At 45.0% G+C, this 26,727-nt stretch overlaps 1 long non-coding RNA gene across 3 annotated transcripts in view; it reads right to left on the minus strand.

Annotated features, from left to right (window-relative positions):
* The window catches only part of LOC116446022, a 112,310-nt gene that overhangs the window by 35,773 nt on the left and 49,810 nt on the right, over positions 1 to 26,727 (minus strand). For all 3 annotated transcript variants that reach the window (XR_004240995.1, XR_004240996.1, XR_004240994.1), the window contains 2 exons: positions 11,862 to 11,922; positions 6,204 to 10,550 (listed from right to left, as the gene is read on the minus strand). This is a non-coding gene — a long non-coding RNA (uncharacterized LOC116446022). The remainder of the gene's footprint in view (positions 1 to 6,203; positions 10,551 to 11,861; positions 11,923 to 26,727) is intronic.

The following is a 26,727-nucleotide window of genomic DNA, read 5'->3' on the forward strand; positions in this document are numbered from 1 at the left end:
TGAACAAAATCCGCTGTAGGAGGGAGAGTGCCCAGTCCTGCTTGTGGGAGAGGAAAGTCACCGAGCTCTGCTCCCTTAGCACTGCTGGTTTGCACTTCAGTATCTGAACCATCTCAAAGTGAGTCACCTGTGTAAGGTCCACAACAGCACTTTGTTTCCCAAATTGCTCCCTAGATCTGCATCAGCATTGTGACTCTGTGTCAGGGCCCTGAGGGCACTCATGGCCCCTCCGCTGGGTTTCCCTCCACACCCCTGCCCAGGAGCTCAGCCCAAGGCCATCAGTCCCAGCCTGAGCTAAGCCTGCAGGTTCAAGCCATCCTAACCAGAAAACAGCCTGCGTTGTTCCTCATGCCACCGGTCTGAGCATCAGAGCAAGTGTGACCCCTGGAGCAGGCAGCTGGAGGAAGGAGAGGAGAAGATAGTGCTCAGGTGGAAGGTGATGAGAAGATGGTGCTCAGGTGGCAACTCAGCTCACCCCACCTCCGTGGAGCTGAGTTTCTCTTCCCTGAGACCTCAAGGAGGAGAAAATCACGTATGGAGCTTTTAGGCTGTGGCGTTTTCCCCACAGATAGAAAAACAGATCTAGAAAGCTTATTCTGGGTTAAGACACTTAACTTAAAACACAGATTAATTTGGGGGATATATCTCCCAGGCATGAATTCTATCACTAGTCCAGCTTTTCCCAAAAAACTTCATAGAAAATCATCCATGAGAAACAGCTTCTTGCACCCATCTCACTTCGGTAACTTCACAAAAGCAATAAGAATTATAGAAAAACCCGCACAGACAGCATTTCCCAGACTTGCACGTGCACATTCACAATTTGCTTTGACATCAGGCTCGAGTTTCCCTGAAGCAATCATCGATGTTTCAGGTCTCAATTTTTCATTGCCCACTTTGGGGCCTGACTCTCAAAGAACAAAGAACTTCCTGAAAATCAGTTCCTGACATTATGGGCCAGTTGTTAATTAGAGACGCAGGTGCCTACATGAGGCATTTCATTTGAACATATTTGCTGACACTCTGAGCCATCAACTTCCTCCTCACCCATCAACTGCACAACACACGGAGCTGACTTGTGCATCACCCAGGAGCTGATAGGAGCTTCCAAAATTAAAATAAAACTTTGGAAATTATTTTTCTGGTAAGTGCATTGAAGGCCTGCCTGCTATTGATGTCAATAAGATTTATTTACTTTTTTGGTGGGCAAGATGAGTTCTGAAAGAGCAACTCTAATGAAAATTGCCCGGGCATTTAAGTGACATTTTGGCAAAACACCATGGAAACATTTGGTCACATCCTCACAATGCTTAATTTCTTCCTTAAATGTACTTTTTAATATGTCACAGTTGTTAAGTTCGTAACAAAAATTCCCTTGAGACTAAACAACAGTGCTTGGTATGTGAAAAATCAACAATACATTTACACCAGTAAACCAAGAGGAAATCTTAAATAAATGTATCATTGAGTATCAATGATGTGACCTTTATGAAATCTGACCATTCTGTGGACTGATTTTAGCAACAGGATGTCCTAAATAAACTCAACTGGAACATATATTATCATATTCATTTCAGTTGTGACATAACTACCCAGATTTGCTTCTTCTGATGGGTTTATTGCTGTCAGTCAAACATCACTGTATGGGGGGGCAACTAAGCACTTAAATTCATTTTTAAACATTCATTATTTTTAAATGACCAGCATCCTAGAATCAAATCTTGAAATGTATGGACACTTCCAGCTATTTTTGATGGGAGGGAAGAGGAGTGGAGATTTCTATGCAAAATGACTCAGATAAATTCCTGCTAAACCTGGTGTGAAATTTGACTGCTGGGGTATTCCCTGCTGTTTCTGCCTTCGTGGGCTCTGCAATAAAAGTTTCTGCGTGGTCTAGTGGAAGGTGTCCCTGCCCATGGCAGGAGGTTGGAAAGAGATGGTCTTTAAGGTCCCTTCTAACACAAACTGCTCTGAGATTCCATGGTTCTGTTCTTGCTGCCCTAACTTTCCTTGTGTAGGACTTACACTGCATTATATAAATCCTCAGAAAAAGTAATTAACAACTTAATTTATTTGTTGTGCAAAGTGTTGAGGCCATTTCTAGGTGCTGTGGACATGCTAAAACCCGTTTACTTCCCAGCCAGTATAAACAGATTTCAGTGCATCTGCATCTCCCTCCAGGACTAAGGGCTGTAGTCCCATTTTAGTGGGATTTTTCTTCTCATACAGAGCACTCACTGTGTGCTGGTGTGGCAGCAGGACCATTCAGAATAGGAACTGACCCTTTGCTTTTTCCTTTTAAAGGAAAATCAGCCCATTTTGGATCCTGGTTTCTAGGGCAGAAATCCCATAGTGCTTTTAGCCTTGAGCATTTACTCAGACATCCTTTTGGCTTCAGTAAGAACACAAACAGCAGCACAATTTAACAGACACACCAGTGCACTGGGATTCAGAAGTTCAGGAATCAGCTCTGCTGCTAACCGTGGCCACCTGCTTTACCTCTCAGTGCTCCTGCTCCTCTCCCACTCTGTCTGCCTTGTCTATTTGAACTGCAGGCTCCTTAATGCAAATACCATCTTCCTCTAACAGTATTGAGTGCCCAGCACTGGAGCATTGACCTCTTTTGGGATTATCAAACATCTGTACTATAACAAATAAGAGCACAGAGACAGTCCTTGCCTCTTGGCTTTACTAATAGATGTGGGTATTTCAGCCACGACCTATGAGCCCTGTGCTCTCCAGCTTTGTTATCTCTAATTACTTATCTGCTAAAGTTGTTCTCTTCTGCACAGCATAATCCATTAACCCATTGCTCTGTGTTATTCCCTGACACTGCATTCAGAGGATGTTAGTACAGTTGTAAATTCAATCATTCCACACTATCAAAAATGCACAGGTCAAACTTAGGCCCCTGCCTTAAGCTCCCAGAGCACAGGCCATGATGAACACACCTTCTTTCTATGCTCAGTCCATATTTTTTCACACTGGCATTAGGCATGCTCTTTATGGATAGCAGAGGTGGAGAGGAACTCAGATATGGTGGGATGGTGTGCCCCTGGCTCTAGGTCTCATTCCAGCCTGGGGACAAATAGGCATGGATCTGCCCACAGTTGTCCCAAAGTCTGACTCCGTTCAATCTTGTTTGAGAACCACCTGTAGCTTTCATGCCAGTGCTGGTCTCCTCTCAGAGTCAATGCCCTTGAGTTCCCATTTTCACACTCGCACTTCCCTTTATAACACTTTGTCTCCTTTTGCCTGGCCAGCAAGTCCCCACTCCTTGTCCAATAAATGTCCCTCTCCACACAGAGTGTTTCACTGTCCCTGCTTCCTCCTCCTCTTCTCTATCACCACAGATGATTGTTTCTGTCCCATACATTCCTGATTTTATTAACCCCACCCAATTTTCTGTCTCAAGCTCTGTCTCTCCTTTCCCAGACAACTGGCTCTATCCCTTTACTTGTACCCACTCTCAGTTTCCCTTGACTCATTATTTTCAATCCCTCTGTAAGTCCTGTGCAGTTTCCTCATGCTGTTTCTTTAAGCATAACCTTGGAAAACTCCTTGCTCCCATCTTCCCTTTCCCCAGTCCTTGCACTAGTCCTGGTCTCCTCTGAATTTAAGTCATAGATTCCTCCTCTACATTTTCTGGCATTTGATGACCCAGGAAAGAAGAGAACAAAGGGAACAAGCTCTAAAGCCAACCTACATCTGAGGGGAGATCTGAGGGGAAACCTCATGGTGGGTGCAGCTTCCTCACAAGGGACAGTGGAGGGGAAGCTCCGATCTCTGCTCTCTGGTGATCGGTGACAGGACCTGAGGGAATGGCTGGAGCTGTGCCAGGGGAGGTTTAGCTTGGATTTCAGGACAAGGCTCTTCCCCCAGAGGGTGCTGGGCACTGCCCAGGCTCCCCAGGGAATGGGCACGGCCCCGAGGCTGCCAGAGCTCCAGGAGCGTTTGGACAGCGCTGCCAGGGATGCCCAGGGTGGGATTGTTGGGGTGTCCATGCAGGGCCAGGAAATCACTTTAATTGCAGTGGTGATAGCTTGATTGGAATTCTGCCCATTTAGCACCAAAACTGTACATGAATTTTAAAATCATATTTAGAAATGTGACTTCAGTTGGGAAGTTCTTAGTTTTTTTAATATATGTGTTTTACAAAAGGGTGGATAGGTTTAAGAAAAAATGGAAGTTGGAAGATTTCCCACTGGGAGATAAAGGCTGTGTTTTTTTATGATAGCATCTCTCAGTTGCAGTTCCCAAGCTAAGTCAGGAGAGGCTTCTTCCAGAAGGGACTTCCCACATGTGTAAACTCTCCTCATCCAAATATTATCATGTGCTACAGCAGTAGCCAGCTAAGATATTAGAAATATTAGATATTAGGAGAAGGTTCTTCCCCCAGAGGGTGCTGGGCACTGCCCAGGCTCCCCAGGGAATGGTCACAGCCCCAAGGCTGCCAGAGCTCCAGGAGCATTTGGACAGCGCTGCCAGGGATGCCCAGGGTGGGATTGTTGGAGTGTCTGTGCAGGGCCAGGAGCTGTACTGAATGATCCTGGTGGGTCCCCTTCCAGCTCAGGATATTCCATGATTCTGTGCATCCCCCTCCTAGCACTCTGGACTGTGGTTATGTTTGGAGCAGGCAAACCCCATCAAGATTTCAGCTGATTCCCCACTGCGCACACACAGACTCAGATCTTCCCCTCTTGTGATTTGCCAAGGTAAGACAGATTTGTATTGGTACAGCAAAAATACAACATCCCTGGAAGCAGCAGGATAAATACACTGTGAAGAAATGATGTAAGAAAAGCTTTTTGCTGTTCTTCTGAATGAAATTCCTGTACTCAGTCACCAAAAGAGTACCTGCTGCTTCTGGGCAGATATTTTAAGGCACTTGATTCATTAATTGCACTTCACCTGATAAGTTTCTGGGCCAGTACCAAAAATAACTGTATTCTCTGCTCAGACATATTTTGAATGGTGCCATGTGATGATGGGGGGGAAGGGAGAACATGCAATCCTGTAACCTTCAAAGCTCAAAGTTCTCATTAACCAGCACTAAATGTCAGAGCCTTTCTAGCTGAACCTGGCAAAGTTATCAAGAGAGTTTCAAACTAGGACTCCTAAAGGAACAAACCCACTTAATGTTTGCCCACATCACCTCTGCTGGCCATGGGTGTCTTTGATCTATTTCTGTGAACACGATAAAAGGCAGCATGTCCCCAGTCAAAGCAATACCTTTCTCAACTGGATGGATTTCCAGTATTCCAGAAACTACTACAGAAACTATTTACAAGAGCATGGAGTGACAGGGGGACAAGGGGGAATGGCTTCAAGCTGTCCAAGAGTAGGTTTAGATTAGATGTTAGGAAGGAATTCTTGGCTGTGAGGGTGATGAGGCCCTGGCACAGGTTGCCCAGAGAAGCTGTGGCTGCCCCTGGATCCCTGGAAGTGTTCCAGGCCAGGTTGGACGGGGCTTGGAGCAACCTGGGACAGTGGAAGGGGTCCCTGCCCATGGCAGGGGGTAGAACTGGATGCTCTTTAAGGTTCTTTTCAACCCGAACCAGTCTGGGACTCTATGATTCTATGAAACACACGGCACCCAGTGGCCTAATCATGCTGCACTGATCTTCCCATGACAGAGAGACACCAGCACCTTCCCTCTCTACCTGTTCTCAAGACAGTGGATCACATCTCTAGAAAACAAAGATCAGAAGAAATCTAGCTGCAACAGCCCAGCCCAGCCACTGTGCAGGTGGCAAATTCCCCCAGGAGTCAGTCAGACAATGCTACTGCTCATTAGGGCTGGGTGGGACAGGAGAAATGGGAATAGACATTTCCCTTCATTCATCAAACTGGAACAAGACTGAGAGTTCTGAAAAAAACAAGCACTTGGCAGAGGCAATGACTGGGGACAAATCAGGAGAGACTTTGATCATTAAAAGTGCAAAGAATGAAGGTTAAGAAGCAGTTGTTACATAAAGGGGATTCTTTAGTTACAGGAATGTTTGATCCGATTCGCAGCTAAGGATGTGTACCCATTTTAAACGGAAAATCCTTTAGCTTTGGTATGAATTTATCTATCCTGCCAGACAAATTGCTCATATCAAACTCATTTGGATGTTCAGCCATTGAAAACACAGTTAAAGCATGTCCCTTAATTAGAAATCCCATGGAAATGAAAACAATCCTCTCTGGCATCTACTTACTCTGGATGGTAAGTTGGACTTATCATCTGGCACGGCCTCCTTCCTGTTTGCGTGGGTGGATTGAGGCAGACAAGGAATTCTGCTCCTCTTCCAACAGCCCTCGGAGACAAGCAACCTCCCATGCCAAGGTTTCATCTCCCACAAGTGTCTCGCTGCAAATAGGTCTGGGAGACACGATGAGCTTCTCAGATTAGAGGTGGACGGGACAGGCGTCTTCTGCTCAGTAGGGACCAAGGGAAGCTTAGCTCAATGTTTTAATGGATAAATCTATTTTAAATCTGTTTCATTTCACTAGATAGGAGTCTCTTTGATGGGGCTGAATTTATTTTCCAGAAAAATATCTTCAGTCATTTGCTAGTAAAAACAATATAACTCACTTATTACCTTCTGCTCCTGGAAAGATGAGGTAACCCGGCCGTATCCACCGTTCCAACCATTTTACTGCTGTCTTCTATTATTAAATATGTTGTTCAAAGTCCCATGTCCCACCAGCTTGTTATTATATAAAAATTTCAAGCTCATTAAAAATTAAAAGAGGTCTCTAATCCTTACAGTCATGAAGAAAATCTTAAAAGATTAATCCCAAAGGTTAAAAAGCAAAAGGTAGATTTTACCTTTGAGTACCTGCCTACAGTCAACCAATGCATCAATTAACTTTGGGATATATTAAGATCTTTCTAATTTGAAGTCTTTAATTCAAGGTGGAATAACATCTTGAATGAAATGGTCCTGTTAGGCAGTAGGTGGTCTGCAGGGCTTTTGAGCTCGACTCAGGAATCACACAGTGAAATTCTCCAGCTTGTATTCCTCAGATCACAATTGAGAACCACTCCCAGGGACCTCAGACTATTCACTGATGGGAAGAGAACCCAAAATGCTCTGGTTTTGTTCTTGTGGTGACAAATTCATGAGCTTTTGATGTTAAGCACTGGCAATGTTGATGCACTGCATCCAATTTCTTTGAAAACTTGCTTTGTTTATGGTCCCTTTTTATAGGACATTTCTCACTCTATAAGAAACAGATCCTGAGCTCTCATCCAGCATGGCCAGTTCACTTGAGATGAACTACATCAGGATTTTACCTAAAGTAGATCTAACAATTTCTCCTCTCCTTCAGGAAGAGCTTCTGAAGGGGTTACCAGATCAAAGGGCACTTGACCTCATCCCTCAAATTTCCCAGGTTTTGCAAAAGTTACAGACCAGCATCACAAAGCCTTGGTAGGAATTTCCTCTTATCCCACAAAAGGCCCTGAGGAGACTAAAGAAGTGACATAATCCTGTTCTACATGGACTCCACATAAGCAGGTTAAGAGGTGCGAAGAAAAATCATACAGAAGGGAAACTGCCTGTGCCAATCTTTCTCTGGGAAAGCTACTTCTGCTGTGGGACTAGTTCAACAAGTCTGGAGTGGTTCTGTTCCTTTTCCATCACTTTCCCCACCAAGAAGTTCCCCATTTCTTGGCTAAGCTACCCAGGACAGAGGCCGAGGAGAGGAGATTGACTGCTAGAAGCAATAAAAATAAGAGCAGGGTATTAAATAAGGCATTGCTGTAGAGTAATAGGGAGGGTGGAAAGGAATGGGCTCATGCATATTACAGTCCTATAAAAGAAAGAATTCTTAAATTAGTATTAAAGAGGGCTGAGTTACAGCATGAGAAAACTAGTTTAATCACCTATTGTGCAGCTGTAGTTAATTTTGTACAGATTTTACAGACATCCCAGCTATCATACAATGCTCCATGCAATCACTGTGGGTGACACTCCACTTTTATCACAAGTCCTGTTAATGATGTCATTACTTGGGCAAGTCTTCCATCAACTTCAGTTAGATGTTTCCTTAAGTAGGACCCGAGGTCAGATAACACCTGATGAATATACATGGCAGGAGGACAAATCTGCTTCCTGACTGCACAGAAGAGAAACACATGGTATGTGGGGATACTGAAATACACACACATGCTTTCCACCCGGGCAATCTCATCAGGATTAGCTCCAACCATCTTGGTAACAAACCTTTAAAGCCCCTCTGGTGAGGGGTGTCTCCATGGGAAAGTCATATAATAGTCTAAAGCTCACTGAAATTCTAGTCCTTGCTTGGGAATGTAAATGACTTTCTACAGATTGGGTTTGAAAATACTTCATTAACAGCTGATTGATCTCACTACATCTAAGTCATGACCGAGTGATCAGAAAGCTGTTTCTGATGGCCACCTGAAAATCTAACAAACAGGGAGCTTGATGGCTAAACAAGCAATTAGCAGTGCCAAACTAGATGATTAGTTATCAATCAGCTCAACTGCTGATGTTCATCAGACACTTTAAAGAGTAGCAGCAAGCTAACTGGAAAATTATCCTTAATCACTTATCAGTTTGCTAAATCATGGAGAGCCAAATGACCTCAACAAGTTGTTCATTAAATCCTAAGAAAGCCCAATCTCTCTTCACAGTGTTTTTAAATCTCCAGGCATCATGTGAAGTGTGTCTTATCCTGACAGGGACATCCCCCGCACATGCAGGAAAGAAAAAGAAAAAGAAGATAAGAGTAATATTTAGTGTAACTTAGTGAAAAGCCAATTTTTCACTTGCCAGACAACTCATACCCTTAGAAATTAAACTACAGACAGCCCACGTGCCCAGGCCACCTGTAGCAGGTTCACCAGCATAGGGAGTTACACAGAGCTTCTAGCACTGCAAACACATGCAGATCTTGGAACAACACGGATTCTTTCCATCTCCCGCCTCAAGGGAGAGAAAGGATGAGGATTAGACCTCCTGGGGCTGCAGAGCCCAAAGTCTGGGAAGGGGTTAATCTGGCAGCCCCAGCTTGTCCCCAGGACCTGAAAAGAAAGAAGGAGCACTAAGGAGTGGGGGATGAGAGAATTTGCACCCAGCCAGTGAATCCACACATCTTCTCTTTGCAACCACAGGAATGACTTGCAGGCTGCACACTTAAAAATACCTTAGTTTCTGCTTAGTTTGGGATTGAATATGAAGATTCCTTCCATTACAATGGCTATTGCAACAGACTCCTTGCTTTCTGTCACTGCTGGACTACAACATTGTCACTCAGCTTCATGAAATTAAGGCCATGCAGACCCTGGAACAGGCTGTGCATTGAGGTAACTCCTTTCCTTTCCCTGACTTTAAAGCCTGGTGAAAGCACTTGCACTTGGTGTGTTACTGCACCTGCTGTCCCCAGATTTCAGCACACACTGCCAAAGGAAGGCCAGCCCTGTCCCCAGGGTACTGATGGGAAATTGCAAAAGGAATCACTGATGTCACCATTTCTGATGTGGGAATCTATCGTAAACACACTCCCTTGCAAAACGAAAACTTCTCCAGAAGAAGAAAGGAAATTCTGCTCCTTGGGAAAAAAATGTCAGATGACTTGGGTTACAATAGTTAACTTTCCTCATGGCCATAGAAAAAACAGTTCCTGGCTTGATTGGAATCGTCCATATGCGCTGATATGCGTTCATGTTAAATCACTGCTTGGTTGAGCCTCTCCTGGTGACCTGGAGTAAAAGTGGAAACCATTTCACTTCTTCCTTTGATTTTCATTGCTGTTCTTCTATGAATTGCTTCAAACATAGAGCCAGGCTTTTCCTGACCTTTGAACACATTGCTGTAGCTACTTCTTTCCATTGGTCTCTTAAGTAGTAGGAAGAAACCAGCTAAGATTCAGAAGCATTTGTAGTTGCAATACTTTTGTATTCTCCAGACCCAGGGCTTCTGGTTCCTGGTGTCTTTTGGTTCTGTGACTTTCCATCTGCTGAGTAAGTACATGTCAAAGGACTGGTATTTCTGCCCCTGTGTGTTTGAAGTGCCACGATCCTGACAGTTGTGCAGCAGATGGGTTCAGTGACACAGCAAATGCTGCAACCATTGAGGAAAGTCTGTGCTCCTGGGTGGAAAGCTCTCCTTACCAGGCAAGTGAATGTCAGGTTTTATGTTGTTCTTCCACCTATCCAAGCTGATCCCCTTCAGCCCTTGTGGTGAGGTTCCCAAATAGGTATGAATGATGAACAATCACAAGTCTGTCAACACATATTTCTAATCTGATAAGAAATTTTGAAAATGCCAATCTGTGTAGCTAATTTTTATTCGCTCTTCCAGCTGCTGCTTCCTCCCCTGTTCTCTTCTCATGAATACTCAGCATGTTCTTTATTTAAGGACTACCATGATCACAGCCTCTGAGGTTAGTACCTGCAGACTCCTTTCCTGTTCTTTCAGTCATCAGCCTTCCCATTGACAGAGTAGAAAAGCAGTAAGATAAGGTTTGCTTGGCTTTAGCAATCTTCTAGTCTTTGGGAGTTATCTGGATGTTCCCAGTACAGCCTATCAGAGCTGCAAACACAGAGAGGAAGCAGTTGTACAATTTTATAAGTACAATTTGGACAATGAAACAAAAATATCTAGAGACAACAGTAAAAGCAAGAGCCACGAGATCAGCTTATTGCCCTGTGTTTTCGGGAAGCAGGGAGGCATAAACCTCCTAAATTTTATCCTTGCCATTGTACTGAGGCATTCACATAAACACATATAAGAAGATTAAAGTTAATCATAAAAATTGTTGGTTATCTCCTTAATAGTTAGGCAATTTCCTTAAAAGGAAATAAAGGAAATGCATTTTATTATATTGACAAGAGTCGGAAATTTTAAAAGAAAGTTAATTTCCATGCACCTCAATGACAACCTAACAGCAGGGGATGGAAGGAACCTCAAATTTGATTAATAAAAGGTTGCAATCACAACTGGCCATTTTGAGGCCAGAACCCGAAACCAAGAAAAGGCAGTGAGAAGCAAAACCCCACCTGAGTTACTACAGGTGCCCTGGCAAGCAGGACCCTGCCCACCTGCATCACCTGCAGGGTCAGGCCACAGGTAGCTGGGAAGCCCACCACATGTGTGTGGTCAGGCTTGGCAATATAACTTTGCACTAAGGCTGTAAAAAAGCTATTGAACAGAACTTTTCAAAGGATGATGTCAGTGGGTGGGGGCACTACCAGGCTCACAATAAGCCAAGTATAACTACAGCTGAAATAAAACATTTGCATATAAACTTTCCCCCCTACAATTTATTAGCAGCACAGAGATAATGGTGTAACGAGTTGGTGAAGAGTTGCCATGAGATCATATTTGACTTAATGTGGGGCTTGTAGGCATTGTTGCACAGAGGAAAGGCTCATTGTGTGTAGTACAGTAAAAACTGCGGTTTAAAACAAAGGGATAAAATAGTTGCCTTAACACAGCAGCAGCATTGTCATTGTAAATCTGCCATGCCACATATTTTATTACATTTTCATAGCAGAAGAGGGAATTTACGATGTGATACTACAAGCTCCGCCAGCCTTCTTCTGTCAGTGGGGTACCTCTCCTAACTCATATCTAAAATATTTGCTGATACTGAAACGTGACTGTGAGATACAAAAACAGTCTTTTACAACTCCAGAGAACATTATATTCATCTAGCTTAGGGCAAAAAGAAGAAAAACAAATCGCTTGAGCATCTGTTTCTGCAGAGAGTGGGCACTTTCTGAGGGAACAAAGAAAGGGAACCACTGCTGAGCTGAGGCTGCTTTTTCGGGTGAAGCAGAAACACAAAGGTATTATTACCACAGACAAAATTGGTGCGAAGGGTGTATGTGAGAGATTCACCTTCATCACTACATTTTGGGGTGATATTCACTCAATGTGGACATTTTTGGGCTTGAATCTCCTGTAGACAAATATCAACAGCAATGGGTCAGGGCATTGCATTCATTCCTCCTGGCTTAAACTAAGTCACAATATGCTCCCTACAATCAAGGATTTCTGGGGGCCAGTTATAGGATATTCTGAATATGCTGGCCTTCATACAATTGTTACTTAACCATGACAGAACCTTGTCCATTCCAAACACAAGCAAAGACTTTTGATACTAAAGGTTCCGTATTGAGAACTCAAAAATAAGAAGAAGGTGCAGGTGACACCGCAAATTTAATTTGATCAAGCATTAGGCAGGTTTCTGTTCACCATAGCAGATAAAGAACTTGGTGTCAAGAAAACCCTTAGGCAAAAAGAACTAATAAAAAGAGCCACAACTTAAGAATAAGACAACAGTAACAAAAATCTAGTAGGTTGGTTTTAAATCAAGAGGGAAATAATAGGAAAAAGAACTTCAAAAGCATTCACAGGGAGGAACATTCCACCAAGGCAAAGTCATCTGCCCTTGCTTTCCCCAAAGCAGCATGATCAAAGCTGATTATGGGATTTCAAGTCCTGATTGTTTCTTTGTATTGCCCAAGCAGAGAAGGAAAATGCTTGATGCTACCAAAAGGACAAAAGGAAGATCCTGAGATATTACAAAGCAGGGAGAAGGATTTAATGTCTTTAAAGACCATCAGTGCCTCCATCCCACCCGTGCGATGACGTGAGACACAGTTTACCAGGGTTAGGATTGGCTGTGCAGTTTGAGGTAATGCACTGATATAACACTAAACAACAACATATGCACGGCATTTGTAATGAGATTGGACTTTTAACCTTCTGAAACAGTGGGAAATAACGGGGCTTTTAAAAATACCAGCTCTGAGGTAAGGAGAGGGTCAGCCCAATACAATTTATAAATATAAAACCAGTTGCATAGCTGAGTTTCACTTTAAAACATAAATTATTTGAAAGACTAAGAGGAAGCCAGAGGAGGAGTGAGAAAAAGAAAGCTGGCAAAGGGGAAAGAACCAGAGACAACAGAAGAAATGAGAGAGGAGAGGAGTAGAGCCTCTCACAAACTACCCCAGTACCGTCTCTGGGGCTCCAACTCACACACCAGTTACTGACTGTCCATTGGCCTGAGCAGCAAACTCTGAACACCAAAATCTGAGGGGTGACTCGTCCTCACTGACTGAAATGAAACCAAATGTTTGTTCCACTGTAAGGCCTGAGCTGCAAACACCACATGCTGACAGCTCCATCTGGATTGATGGACCAGATGAGGCTGGAGCCAGACACTCTGAAGCTTTAACTGCAACTAGAGTGGATCCAAAAGATTGACAGGAACTTAATAAATTTGGTGAACTCGAAGACTATCATAGAATGACAGAATATGCTGAGCTGGAAGGGACCTGCAAGGATTATGGAGCTCAGCTCCTGGGCCTGCAGGGGACAACCAAAGATTCCCACCATGTGCCTGAGAGCATGAGAGGTTCAAACAGTGGCAAAGCCAAGAAGGCCTAAAGCAAGGCACTAGTGCTGGACACAAATATTCAAGATTGTCAAATACTGGCAGCATTTTTGGTGGAAATATTGGACCTGACAGGACCCTACTGAACTCACATTTCTGCAATCTCAGCCAATGACACAGCATCTTCTATTCTGGGACATTTCCTTCACACATTATCCAACATTACAGGCCACTCAGTATCATTACTCAGTTCCCTACTGAGTGAACTTCACTGTAGCTACAACTTTGACCTGCCTCAAGAAGAGCAGAAGAGATCAGTGGCTCACCAAAGCAGTCATGGGAATTTGATATATCAAGGAACCTAAGAAATAGAAAACCTGCCTTGAAAATAAGAAACCCCAAGTCTCTTCTCTTGGAAATGGAAGGGAACTTAGGGGAGGCCGATTTCCCCACCCCTGTGGTAACAACCTGGAGCCCACCACATGCCCTAGACGCCAGTCTTGCCACATCAAACATATTTTCATCTTGGTGCCATCTCAGCTGGTGGTGGTTTTACTCAGAAAAACTCAAGTTCTCCAAGACCTATGCACTCATTCTAGGATATATATCCCAAAACTTCTTCCATTAGGATCAGTTCAGGAATCTACTCCACTTCTCTTTCCTGGGCCTGATTTTTAAGAGCACCTTTTTGCTTTCAAATCACAGCACCTGTACCAGCCCTGTGAAAGCCCTCCAGCTCTCCACCAAGAAATTACTCATGGCACTGCCACAGCACTTGGCAAGTGGCACCTCCTGTTCACCAGACTGCTCACAGCACTGGAATTAGCCTGGGACTGTAGTCCCTCATCAAGCAAAATGACTCAAGGAGGATTTGGCAGGAGAGGGAACAGCAAAATCGGACCCGAGTCAAATGCAGCTCTCCAAGAAATTCCTTTTCACTTGCGAGCGACGCGCAGACTGGAGCTGCCTTCCTGTGACTTGCCCCCACCCTCCTGCAAGGCAGCATTAGAAAGGAGCCTGTCACCCAGGGATGTTTTTCAACAATACTTCATGTCCTCTTTTACTGTCTTCTCTTTAAGCCACTTCCAAACTCAGTTCCCTTTGCTCCATACTCAGATCAGACTAATAAGAACACCACCTCAGGGAAAAGACTTGTACACAGACAGACTTCCTCTTCAGAGGATCAAACAGACCAGACTGTTCCTTTTCAAGTTTTATTAATCCTGGTTCATAATTTCCACCACATCATTAGTCATTTCCTATTATTGAATAGCTGGTAGCAGCATCATCGTTCAGTAAATAGCAAGATAACCATGCCACCTGCAATTTCTTGGCTGATACCTACCCACAACCACATCTGGGTGAAAGACGGTGAGGTAAAATTAAAAGTCAAACCCTGTAGACTTTTTTTTGATCTGTGGCTCATTTCTTTTATTCACATCATCTGCTCAGCTGGCTACATAAGCTGCCGCAGACCTTGTTTAAAAACAGCTCCAGAAGATTAACACTAACCAACAGTTTGGAAATGCGGTGATTTTCACCGGAATTCCCCTTCCTGAGGCGCACAGGGTCTTTGGGGAGCTTGCTGGTTATCAGGGTTTATTTTTTGTTTGGTTTCCTAAGCTTTTCTTAGTTTGTCAACAAAACCTTAGCTGATTTTGACAGCAAAAATGGGCAGAGAATTCAAGTGCCTTGAAGCAATCTGTTTTCTATTCAGGTTTTCTTGCCCCTTCCCTAATAAACCTTATTTTTCTTAATAATATCCTTCTTTCTGCCATCTGGCTCAAGCAACTAATGAGGAGAGAGTAACCCGGTCTTTTCAGTATAGTAGCAGCTATATACTTAAATTTCTGGAATGTCCTCTTGGACATTCTTCATTTTTCCCATGCTGAAAGGGTCTCCACACACAAGTTCTGAGTTGGGGTTTCCATGTGGATCCCTTTGTTGTGTATCAGGACTGTGTAGCTGTGATGGCCCAGAGGCAGCTGTTAGATGATCAGAAAGGGCTGTTCTCCACCCAGGCAGTAGCACTTCTCCTCTCTCCTTCTTCCCATTATCTCAGGGTATTTTCCAGCCTGCATTTTCCCCACGTGCTCTGCGGGAGAGCCTCGCAGCGGCTCCACGCCAAGTTCACAGAAGACAATGAGTCTTTCCACCATCTCCAGGGGCAGGGGATGGAGCTCCCAGTTCCTAGGCCTGTGAAAGGATTTCCTCCCTTTCACTTGTCCCCGTGAACGCAGCCTGGTACGGGAGCACAGCCACTGCAGTGTGACTCCAGCAGCCAGGAACGACTTTGGGTTTATGGCTGGGGTTTCTGCCACAGCCTTCCTGCATGACCTTAGGCAAGAAATCGCTTGTCCTTAGACTTTCTCAGGGCCTGTTTCAATTCATCCCTGCTGTTGTGAGCACAAATATTGGTCATTAGAGGTCAGCTCAGTCCAGGTGAAAAGAGGTAATTAAATACCTAATGACTAATGCATTTAACAGCCTTTTGGGGAGTACACAGCTGCTTTTATCAGGGTGTGACCTGTCAGGCCAGCAGTGTCAGGCCTGGAGACTCCTTTTCCCATCACTCGGGCACTTTCAGGTGGAGTTTGATAAATCCAGGAGCAGGATTATGTGAATTGGCTGCACAAGGCTGTGATAACACTTACACAGGTGACACCCTCACTGAGTGAGTCTCTCCTGGCACACCTTGGCAATTTGTAGGTCCCTGACTGTGACCTGCTGTCACTTGGTGTTTCAGTCTTACCTACAAGAGGCAGCAGGAGCTGGCAATGCCTGTTTGCACTCAGTCGGTCTGCAGCATGGGAGAACTAAATTTCATAGTCCGAGGCCCAGCTCACCAGGCATGCATTACTTTATACATATATATGTTTTTATCTCTGTTATTTTCCAAAAGAAAAACATATCTTGTTCATATACACACATTTGTACAGAATCATGGAATGGTTTGGGTTAGAAAGGACCTTAAAGCCCATCTTGTTCCAACCCCCTCCCATGGATAGGGACACCTTCCACTACCCCAGGTTGCTCCAGGCCCTGTCCAACCTGGCCTTGGACACTTCCAGGGATTCAGGGGCAGCCACAGCTTCTCTGGGCAACCTGTGCCAGGGCCTCACCTCCCCTCACAGGAAGGAATTTCTTACCAATATCTAATCTAAACCCCCTGTCTTTCAGTTTAAAATAATTGCCTCTTGTCCTGTCACTACTATGTATTAGACCTTGCCAGTATAAAAAGTTTCTCTCCCTCATTTTTGGTTTTGGGGTTTTTTTAATATAACATACATATTATATAAAATACACCTATATCATTAAAAAGCCCCTAAAAACTAACTTCCCACAAGTATATTTCAAATCCCCTGCCTGTGTGAACAGTCCATAACCACCTGTTCTATTTTATAGTGTAATACACAAAGCATGGGAATTAGGTTGTGTATGTTCTTATATGCCCATGATACAACCATCTGTCAAACTCTCATAATCTCTTTTCTCCCTGATCCATCACCCTAATTCCACACGAATTTTTTGTGGCTCTGTTTCCTCTGTGGTGTAAGCAGATGGAATGCTCTCTTGAGCAGGGAAAGGAGAGGATGACATCACCACAAGTCAAAAAATACTGCATGTACAGAGCACGATATTGCAAAGTACTTTGTGTTTTACATAATTGTTCATGTACACAGGTTGGAGTATTAAGCTCAGAAGCAATCAGATGAAGCTCAGTACCCAGAAACAGAAAAACATAAGGACAATAAAAGCATCTCACCTCATACAAGACCACTGTGGCAGCATGAAAGGCGCAGCTCACTGTCTAAATCCCAGGATCACCTTCTTTTTTTTCCTGCTCCTCCACGTCTCACTCAAACTCCCACACCTTCCCTCAGTTTGGATAGTACATTCCTTCCCCCAGGTTACTCCTCCTCTCAGCTCTGCTGGCTCCTCGCAGCTGGGGAAGCAGAATTAGGGTGAGGTGGCCTCAGCTCACCTTCACCTCATCTAACTCAGATGTCATCACAGACTCCTCACTGTCACACAGACAAGAGACTCACCTCCCTACTCCCTTCCCAGTGAACATGAGCTGATCCTCCTTCCTTCCAGGGTTGAAAAGCCCTAATTAGTGTTCCTGAAGACCTCAGACTATAACAGCATAAAAGGCTTGTCTTCTTAATAGTAGTAATGAAATCCTGGATTCACTAACTTGATAATAATTGCTATATGGGTATAATGAATGGCTTTTGCCACTTGAAAATGAATTTTCATTAATTGGGGCTTTTGTTCTCACAGCCACCAAGTTATTTGTTTGCCCTCATGGTTAAATTCCTGCCGTAATGATGAGGGAAGCATATAATGGGGAATGATGGGCATCTTTATAAACAAAAGTGGTCACATGAGACATAAATCAGAGAAATGGGATCTGGTACAGTAACATCTCAAAATCTCAGCTAAGACAGGCAAAAGCCTGTTGATCTTGATATTCTGTACAGATGACACAGTCTTTATTTTCAGATCCTGTAATCCTAAGAGTTGGCTGAAAGGAGAAACGATTTCCATTCACATGTAACAAATGCGAAATGAGGGCAGTGAGCAACTGATCAAAATCAAGGACTCTGAAGGAGGACTGGAAACTGAGCCAGGTTTCCTGACACCCACATCAGGGCTTGAACTACAAGACTCCCCCTTATTTTCTTCCAATCCCCAAGGCAACCTCTGCCTTTGTTAGGATCTCAGTCACAAAGCTGCTGTGTAACTCCTCTGTTACACTGAGCACTGCTGAACTCCAGTGCACAGCACCAGGATCCAAGGGTTTGGCTCCTACCGTGGTCATCCAGCCCTTTGCAGGATCAAACCCTGACATCCCCAGCCCCACAGCTCAGCATGTCATGTTCCCTTGAAGATATGAAAAACATGTCTTAATTCCAGGAGAGATCAGCTCTGTAAAATGAACAGCGGGAAGGGAAAGGTTTATAATGGAACGTAATTATTTAGCAGTGTATTGAAGAGCTGCCTGGCATGGCCTGTCCTCACAGACAGCACTTCCTCCTCTAATAGCTGTCCTGATAGCTGGAGCTGTCCTGGCTTTTATCAGCTGGGCAGCCTCGCACTGTGCTCGGACCCAAATGATCAAGTGGCCTTCACAGCTGCCACCACTTCCTATTAAAAGACTACAAGAGGCCTGTGAGATTAAGGAAGGATAAAAACAAGTACTTGTCATTTGGGAAGCAACATCGCTGGTTATCTAAAGCAACGTAATTATATCGCGAGCTTTATCTGTGAGTGGCTTTTTCCTTCCAGGAGGTAGGGAATAGAAAAACTTTTCACTTCATAATGAATCCTATTGAAACTCCATTTTGCCCTTGGCAAAAGGCCATTATCCAGCAGAAACATGTAATCATCCTAAAAATGCATAATGGCATGGAAAACGGACAAGTAGTTTCTTGAAATATTGTTTGTAAAAGGCCTAATTTATAATGGGGATTGTTTGTGTTAGGGCCTTTTGGCATGTATGGTTAACAAGAACTTGCTGTTCTGCTGCCAGTTCGTTTAATCAAGAGGGCCTTGTGTCGGCCCCGGCGATATGGCCGAGGAAACAATGGGAGCTTTTTCCCTGAAACTGCCCCATCGTGACAGAGAGAGCGCCCTGCTATTTAATCTGGAGTTGTTGTTCCTCTTGATAGACACCACTGCTGTCAATGCACCCCATCCAAACATACACACTGTCAGATCCATTGCACTGCTGTGCCCAGCGAAAAAGAAATATTAGGAATGATCTGGCAGTGCCACTAATTGAGGGCAATCATGGAACTGTGGCCTCTTTGTACCGACGCGATTGTAGGAACAGCGCCTTCCCTACGGAAATGTAGCAGCTCACACACAACCAGGAATGGAACCTTCTGGTCTGGCACTCGTCTGTGCTCAAAGTTGGATTGTGTGCAGGATTGTGTGTGTTTCCCCAAAAGGAAACAAGAAAGGCTGTGGTCAGTACTCCTCACCCCTTTGGGGTGTTGGAGTACACTTTGATCACATTTTGTATCTACAAAAAGGGGGTAGAAATGTCCCCATTTTATCTGGCTGTGTTTTTGTCACACATATTAACAAATATGTAGATGCACCAGGCATCCTGGTCTGTGGTGCACAGAAAGGTCTCTCTGATGTGTGACCTCTGCAGATGCACAAGACGTGTTTGTAACCCCTCCAAGCATCTCTTTTCTGTTAGGAGAAGCTTGTGTTCAAGTTCTGCAAACTTTTTATGGCAGATCCAGCACTTGACACTGGGACATGGGAGCCTTATTCTGTGCAGAACTAAAGCAATACACAGCAGGCTGAAATGTTCCTGCCCCAAGCTTCGTGTGTAGTTGTTCACACTAAAAGCAAACTCCACAAGTTAGAGGAATCTGAACATCTGTTGTGTACCAGGGGCTCCAAGAGAGTTGGAGAGGGACTTGGGACAGGGGCCTAGAGTGACAGGACGAGGGGGAATGCCTTCCCACTACCAGAGGGCAGGGTTAGATGGGATATTGGGAAGGAATCCTTCCCTGTGAGGGTGGAGAAGCCCTGGCACAGGGTGCCCAGAGAAGCTGTGGCTGGCCCATCCCTGCAAGTGTCCAAGGCCAGGTTGGACGGGGCTTGGAGCAACCTGGGATAGTGGAAGGTGTCCCTGCCCACGGCAGGATGTTGGAATAAGCTGGACTTCAAGGTCCCTTCCAACCCAAACCATTCTGGGATTCCACGTTAAATTATCCATGAGCCATGTGGTGGGGGTGGATGGCTGCTCCTGCCATGACGTGGTGCTCCTGGGCTCAGAGCAGGGTGCATCCCAGCACTGGGTGACACAAGGCCACCCACCCAGTGAAGAAATGCTGAAGATTCAGGCTGCTGCCGCGAGGAATTCCCTTGGAGGCAGGGCAGCACCACAGCCTTGCTCCTATCTGCTGCTCAGCACTTCTGGTCAGAGCAACACACAGATCCAGGGGCTGCCTGGGTGTGGGAATCAGGGTACAGATCCAGGGGGCATCACTACAGTGAGGGAAAGATGTGCTGGGAATGAAGCGACGAAGTTGTTTGACAGCACAGTGCAATCAGATACGGCCTGCATAGGAGTGCCAAGGAGCACAGTGTGGAGAAAAAAGGAGGAATCATGGATTTCAAGATTCATGGTGCCAAGATCTAGACTTGAAAAGTTGCATCTTGTCACACAAACCAGCTGTTTGCTGCATACATGGCAGCTGTGCCCCAAGGTCTTGGGCACAGATGAGATCTGTTGTGCCTGGCACTGCACATACATTTATTTTAAGACAGTCCTTGCTAGTGAGAGCTTAGAATAGACACAGAATGGTATTTTTAACAAAAGCACAATAATTGCCACAACTAAAATGAAAACAAAGCTATAATTTGGGCAGCTTGACAGTGTGTGAAGGCCTTGTGTAAAGAAATGTAACTCAAAGGATTTTTCACTTTTGAGGCATTCTGCTGAATCCATGGGTATCTCCCTAACATATAGAAAAAAAAAGAACTCTTCTTTATTTGCTCCAAAGCTGTGTTTGTACAGCAACTGCCGAAGAAAGACCTTCTTCCTTCCATAACCAAATAAAATGATCCCTTTGGTTATTTATAGTCCTCACAGCCCAAAGACATCACTTGGCTCCCTACCACAAGCCCAGCCATGTGTTACTATATTAAAAAATGCGAAAATGTAATTATGGGGTACTCAAGCCAGTGTCTGCAGACAAAACCTGCCAGGAGGAAGAGACAGGAAACGTGTGCCCTTCGGAGCTGCACTCGGCTTTTCCGCCTCAGGACTCCACCAGGGCTCACAGAGGAGGATTGGGGGCTGGCTCCACAGCACAGCAAAGTCACATCTGCCTTTCAGCAGAAACCAGCCTGCTGTAAACTGCAAGTGCAATCCTGACCAAAAAAAAAAATCGAATTCTCTCCCTGCCAATTCCAAGAGCCGCATCATTTACGCTTGGTCACACTGCGAGCCACCCTGTCTGCCCACAGAGGGGAAGAGGGAGTAGGCTAGGATGCAGCAGGACTTACCTCCCCTGCACAAGCCTCTTGCATCTGTCTGGGAGCTTGGCCCTCTGCAGCGAAGCCATTTCTTACATGTTCAAATGAAGAGCAGAGCACAGAGACCGAGTTATTACCCCCTCACACTCTCTTCCAGGTAAAGGGCTGGTGCTCCTGGGACAAAACACTGATCTTGATATCTTTTCTCAGCTCTTGCGCATCTTCCCAGTTCATAAGTCTCTTCTGTCCACCTGCTCATTACTGTCCCTTTGCTGGCAGCTCCTACCCACAGCAGGACAGCAGAAGGAAAACCTGTCACACTCCGTGATTTAATCCAGCTGGCCCCACAGGGCTGCAAGCTCCGTAGGCTCTGCTCTTCTCCTGAGCTGGGCACCATACCCAGGCACAAATCCTGGCCAGGGTGACTGTTCAGAAGGATTGACAGCTTTAGGACCTGGAGATCCTCATTCTCCTGTCACCTATTTAAGCATCTCCAATTGACGGTGGAGGGGGAGCAGCTGGGAGATGCTCTGGAGAAGGTAAAGCTCCCACCTGATGTGCCCAGTAAGCCTGTCCACGGGTGGGCACCTTTGACTTTAATAAGTGACTCCAGGTTCACACTGGTCTGGATGAAATCAGAGTGGAGTTAAGCTGAGACAAATCCAGGCACGGCACCACTTTCTCCGAGACCCCAGGACACCCACACAAGTAGCTAGTGAGGAGTGAAGGAATGAAGAAAGAAAAAGCGCTTTTCCTCAGGGCACATGAGCTCTGACAGGAAACTTTAGAGAAACTTTGGGGGAGGGATAAGTCATTTGGATGATGAATTGCCCACTGGCCTTCCACAGTAATTTCCAATCAAATTGTCTTTAGGAGGCTTCCCTCAGTGCAGGGCGCAAAATCCTCTTCTAAATACACAAGGTCTCAGGGTGAAGAATCCGGGTGTATAACCTCAGAGTGTGTGTATATATATATATGTATAACCTGTGTTAAAAAAGAGCTCACAGCCAGCTGTTCACCTGCTCCTTCCTTGCAGCGTCAGTCTCTTGTTTTTAGCTAAACCAAAGCCCCTCAGTTTCTCCCTCATTACTGACCATTCACTGACAAAAGGGTGTTTACTTGCCGTCAGAGAGAAATGCAAGAGATAAGAGCAGTTCTCCCCACCCAGCACTGCCAAGGCAGCCAGAGAAGGGCTGGGAAGGCAAAGTTTTGCCCATTTTCAGAGGAAAACAACCCAGCTTTCCATATTGTCCAGCCAAAGCCAAGCACTCCTCTGCAATGCTCACTTTTTAAACCTCCGGCCAGGCTCATTCGCTTTGGGGGTTTGCAATAATCTGCAAGTTTCAACAATTTTGCACAGTCCGATTCTGTGATTAATAAGATTAAAATCTTGCCAGTGGAAGATGAAGCACCAGGATGTTCCCGTACCCTCACACCACTCATATCCAAGCTGCTGCCTTGTCCATTCACGCTGATTGCTTTAGGCTCTCTCAGACCCTGCTACCCTTCCCCGTATCCCGCCTGATAGTGCCTCGTTTCTGCAGCATTTTCCCCAAATTCCCTGCTCTGGCCAGAGCCGGTGGGACCTTTCCAGCGCAGTATCGGCAGTGCCACCTTCTGGCCTGCGACACGAATCCCAGCCACCAGCCAGGTCCTGCTGCACACAGGCTGGACAACCCGCCCGGCCCCTCTGCGGGTACAGCTCGCATGGCCACGTGCCAAATCCCACTGGAAGGTGATCCCCAAGGAACACCAACTGCGCTGTTCCAGTTCGCCAGATGGAAGAGCTGGGAGCACCCGGGTCCTTGCGGTGTGCCCAGCACAAGCAGTGTGACATCAGTAACTTCTCCCTGCACCATAACCAAGCGGCACCCTTCCCTCCAGCTCCACGCGGACCAGCCTGGGAATCCTCACACTGTTTTCCTCCACAGGAAGATGTGTAAATAAAGGAGTAATTGCTGACTGCCTGCACTATTTTCATAGACTCTCGGAATGGTTTGGGTTGGAAGGGACCTTGAAGACCACCCAGTTCCAACCCCCTGCCATGGGCAGGGACACTTTCCACTAGCCCAGGTTGCTCCAAGCCCCATCTAACCTGGCCTGAAACACTTCCAGGGATGGGCCAGCCACAGCTTCTCTGGGCAACCTGTGCCAGGGCCTCCCCACCCTGAAAGGGAATAATTTTTTTCTAATACCTCATCTAAATCTCTCCTCTTCTACTTTAAAGCCATTCCCTCTTGTTCTATCACTACATGTCCATATGAAAATCACTCTCTATCTCCTTTATATTTTTTTGTCCTGGTGTCCCAGGATCTGGAAATAGGCTGTTTCTCTTACTCCAAATATCTGTTTGCAAACTAGGCTCCGGTATCAGTTCCCTGTGTCCTGAAAGGAGCAACCACTCTGCAAATAGCAGCAACTCTACATTCATTTTCAATGCTTACAGCTCTCGCCTGGCTGGCAGATGCTCCACAGCTACTTTAGACCTTCTGCCCACTGACAGGTGCATTTCCATCCAGAAGAACCTCAGATCCATACCCTGAAGCGCAGCAGCATCAGCCACAGGAGGGTGAAAACCTATTTTCAGGACTGTGTCTGTGAAGTTGTTCTCTGGACTTCAGTATTTATTCTCTACATTATTTACAGCCATACTAAAAAATGAAGTGCTTCGTGGAGCTTCTCTGTGGGTTTTGGCCACATGGAACAAATGGGATTTCCTGATGTTTGTATCACACTGGCAGCATTTCAGCAATTCCAGTGCACCTCTCTAAAGGAGAACTTAATGCTCATTTATTACAGGCCCCATTACACCCCTGGCAGTGGCTAAAGGGGCCTTGATTTTGGCAGAAATGTCGTTTACGCCCACCTTATGTCCTTTTTACAGCATCCTGGTGTAAAAGAGGGACAGTGTATTGCACAGCTCCAGCTTGCATCCTGGAAGCCAGAAGTTTTCCACTCACCCTGGCTTTGGTGAACTGGGAAGACAATTCCAAGGAAGAGCCGAGCCTCCTCTAATACTTATTTTCCCCCTCTCGCATCTATCAAACCCTTTATAAAGCTGTATTAGAAAAACAGGGAAAAACAATAGAGCAAAAGCAGAACTTGTGCTGGCAATGATGGAGTTCACTCTCTGTGGTGGGGATAGGTAGCTACAGCACCTGGAAGAGGCCTGGGGGATTGCAGCCCACCAGGACATGGTGCTGGGAATCCCTGGCTGGAAAAGTCCTGTTCAAAGATGATGCACTTCTCTGTCTTCTGGAATGACATCATGGCATCTGCAAAACCCCTGTTTGTGATTCAGACCCAAAGGGTATCCCCAAAAGGGTAACATTCCTTCTGGTGCTGTTGCAAGGAGGCCACGAAACTACCATGTGACTTTGGGAATTTTATCCCTGCCCTCTAAACCAGACAGGAATCCTTCCTTCCTCTCCGTTTCCTTCTTCAGCCTAGGAGTTCTCCAAGGCAAGGGTTGCCTCCTACATACATGGACCATGGCTGGCACAGTGGACTCTGATCTTCATAGAATCACTGAATCACAGAATATCCTGAGGTGGAAGGGACCCACTGAATCCAGCTCCTGGCCCTGCACAGACACCCCAACAGTCCCACCCTGGGCATCCCTAAAAGCATTGTCCAAACCTTCCTGGAGCTCTGGCGGCCTCGGGGCTGTGCCCATTCCCTGGGGAGCCTGGGCAGTGCCCAACCACCCTCTGGGGGAAGAACCTTCTCCTAATATCTAATATTTCTAATATCTTAGCTGGCTACTGCTGTAGCACATGATAATATTTGGATGAGGAGAGTTTACACATGTGGGAAGTCCCTTCTGGAAGAAGCCTCCCGACTTAGCCTGGGAACCGCAATTGAGAGATGCTATCATAAAAAAACACAGCCTTTATCTCCCAGTGGGAAATCTTCCAACTTCCATTTTTTCTTAAACCTATCCACCCTTTTGTAAAACACATATATTAAAAAAATTAAGAACTTCCCAACTGAAGTCACATTTCTAAATGTAATTTTAAAATTCATGTACAGTTTTGGTGGTAAATGGGCAGAATTCCAGTCAAGCTATCACCACTGCAATTAAAGTGATTTTTCCATCTGAATATATCTCTGACATGGAAAGAAATTACACTATCACTGTATAAAGCTGTTTTGATAGATCAGTTCCCTCAATGAGCATATTTTATACTCATCAAAACTATTTATACATCCTCACATAACAGAGCTATTCTAGGAATTTCAAATCTGAATAATAATATTAGTCATTCTTGAAAGAACAAACACATGCAGTATCCTCAATAATGCAATGTACAAATCCCTAGGAAGAACCCAATTCCTTTTTTCTGCCTGCTCTTGTGCAAATTCCCGCATGCCTGCATGGATCACGCATTCAAAGATTCCGCAAAACCCAACTGAAGAGCAAGAGAAAGCAGTTCCAGGCTATTTTTAAACGTGTACAACATGCACCAAATCCCAACTCCTTAACATACGCTCCTGAGAACTTTTGTAAAATCCAGCTTAAGGGAATTAGGCACTCGGATCTAATTGAATTTCAGTGCGATATGGACACCTAAGTCCTTGAAGCTCCTTTGGAAACTCCTGTCTTATCCAATACAGGGTTCATTTTCCAGCTGAGAAATACCTTAGTAATGGTACTCTTAACACTCAACAGCCATATGACCTATTTTACTAATGTGTTTGGGAAGGAGGTTAATTAACAGTGGATAGCCATATCCTTAAGCTTAATTTTTCCAACAACCCTGCTCATAAAAGGAAAAACTGAGTACATATTAAAGGTTAATTAACAGTGGATAGCCATATCCTTAAGCTTAATTTTTCCAACAACCCTGCTCATAAAAGGAAAAACTGAGTACATATTAAAGGAAGCAAGCAATTAAGTCACACAAATAGTGAGCTCATTGAACTGCAGCTGACTTCTATCATGTCAAAGAACAACTAAACACAGAAGCAATGAAAAGATTGTTGCCACGACCGCCACTGAGAAGTGCCTGGCAATAAAGATGAATAACTTCTTACTTGAAGATTACTGATTAAAGCTCTTAGGAACCAAAAGGTTAGACATAGGCATATCTGGAGCAAAATATTTTAATGCATGTTTGGCAGATTCTGTAACATATTTACAGTGGATTCAAAGCAAAGATTTATACAACTCCAGTAAACTCAGCATTAAGCAGCCTTTAAAATCACAGCAGTTCCAAACATCACAAGTACAGGCGTAACTGGTTCATTTTGATGCCTTAGAGAAGGAGCTACCCCTGCTGTTTCCTAAGGACAGAGGTGGGGAAATGGAGTATTCACAGGCCTGAGCGCACTGTGGGAGGGAACTGGGCCTAG

The sequence above is a fragment of the Corvus moneduloides genome, chromosome 6 (assembly GCF_009650955.1).
Source record: "Corvus moneduloides isolate bCorMon1 chromosome 6, bCorMon1.pri, whole genome shotgun sequence".
NCBI classification, from domain to species: domain Eukaryota; kingdom Metazoa; phylum Chordata; class Aves; order Passeriformes; family Corvidae; genus Corvus; species Corvus moneduloides.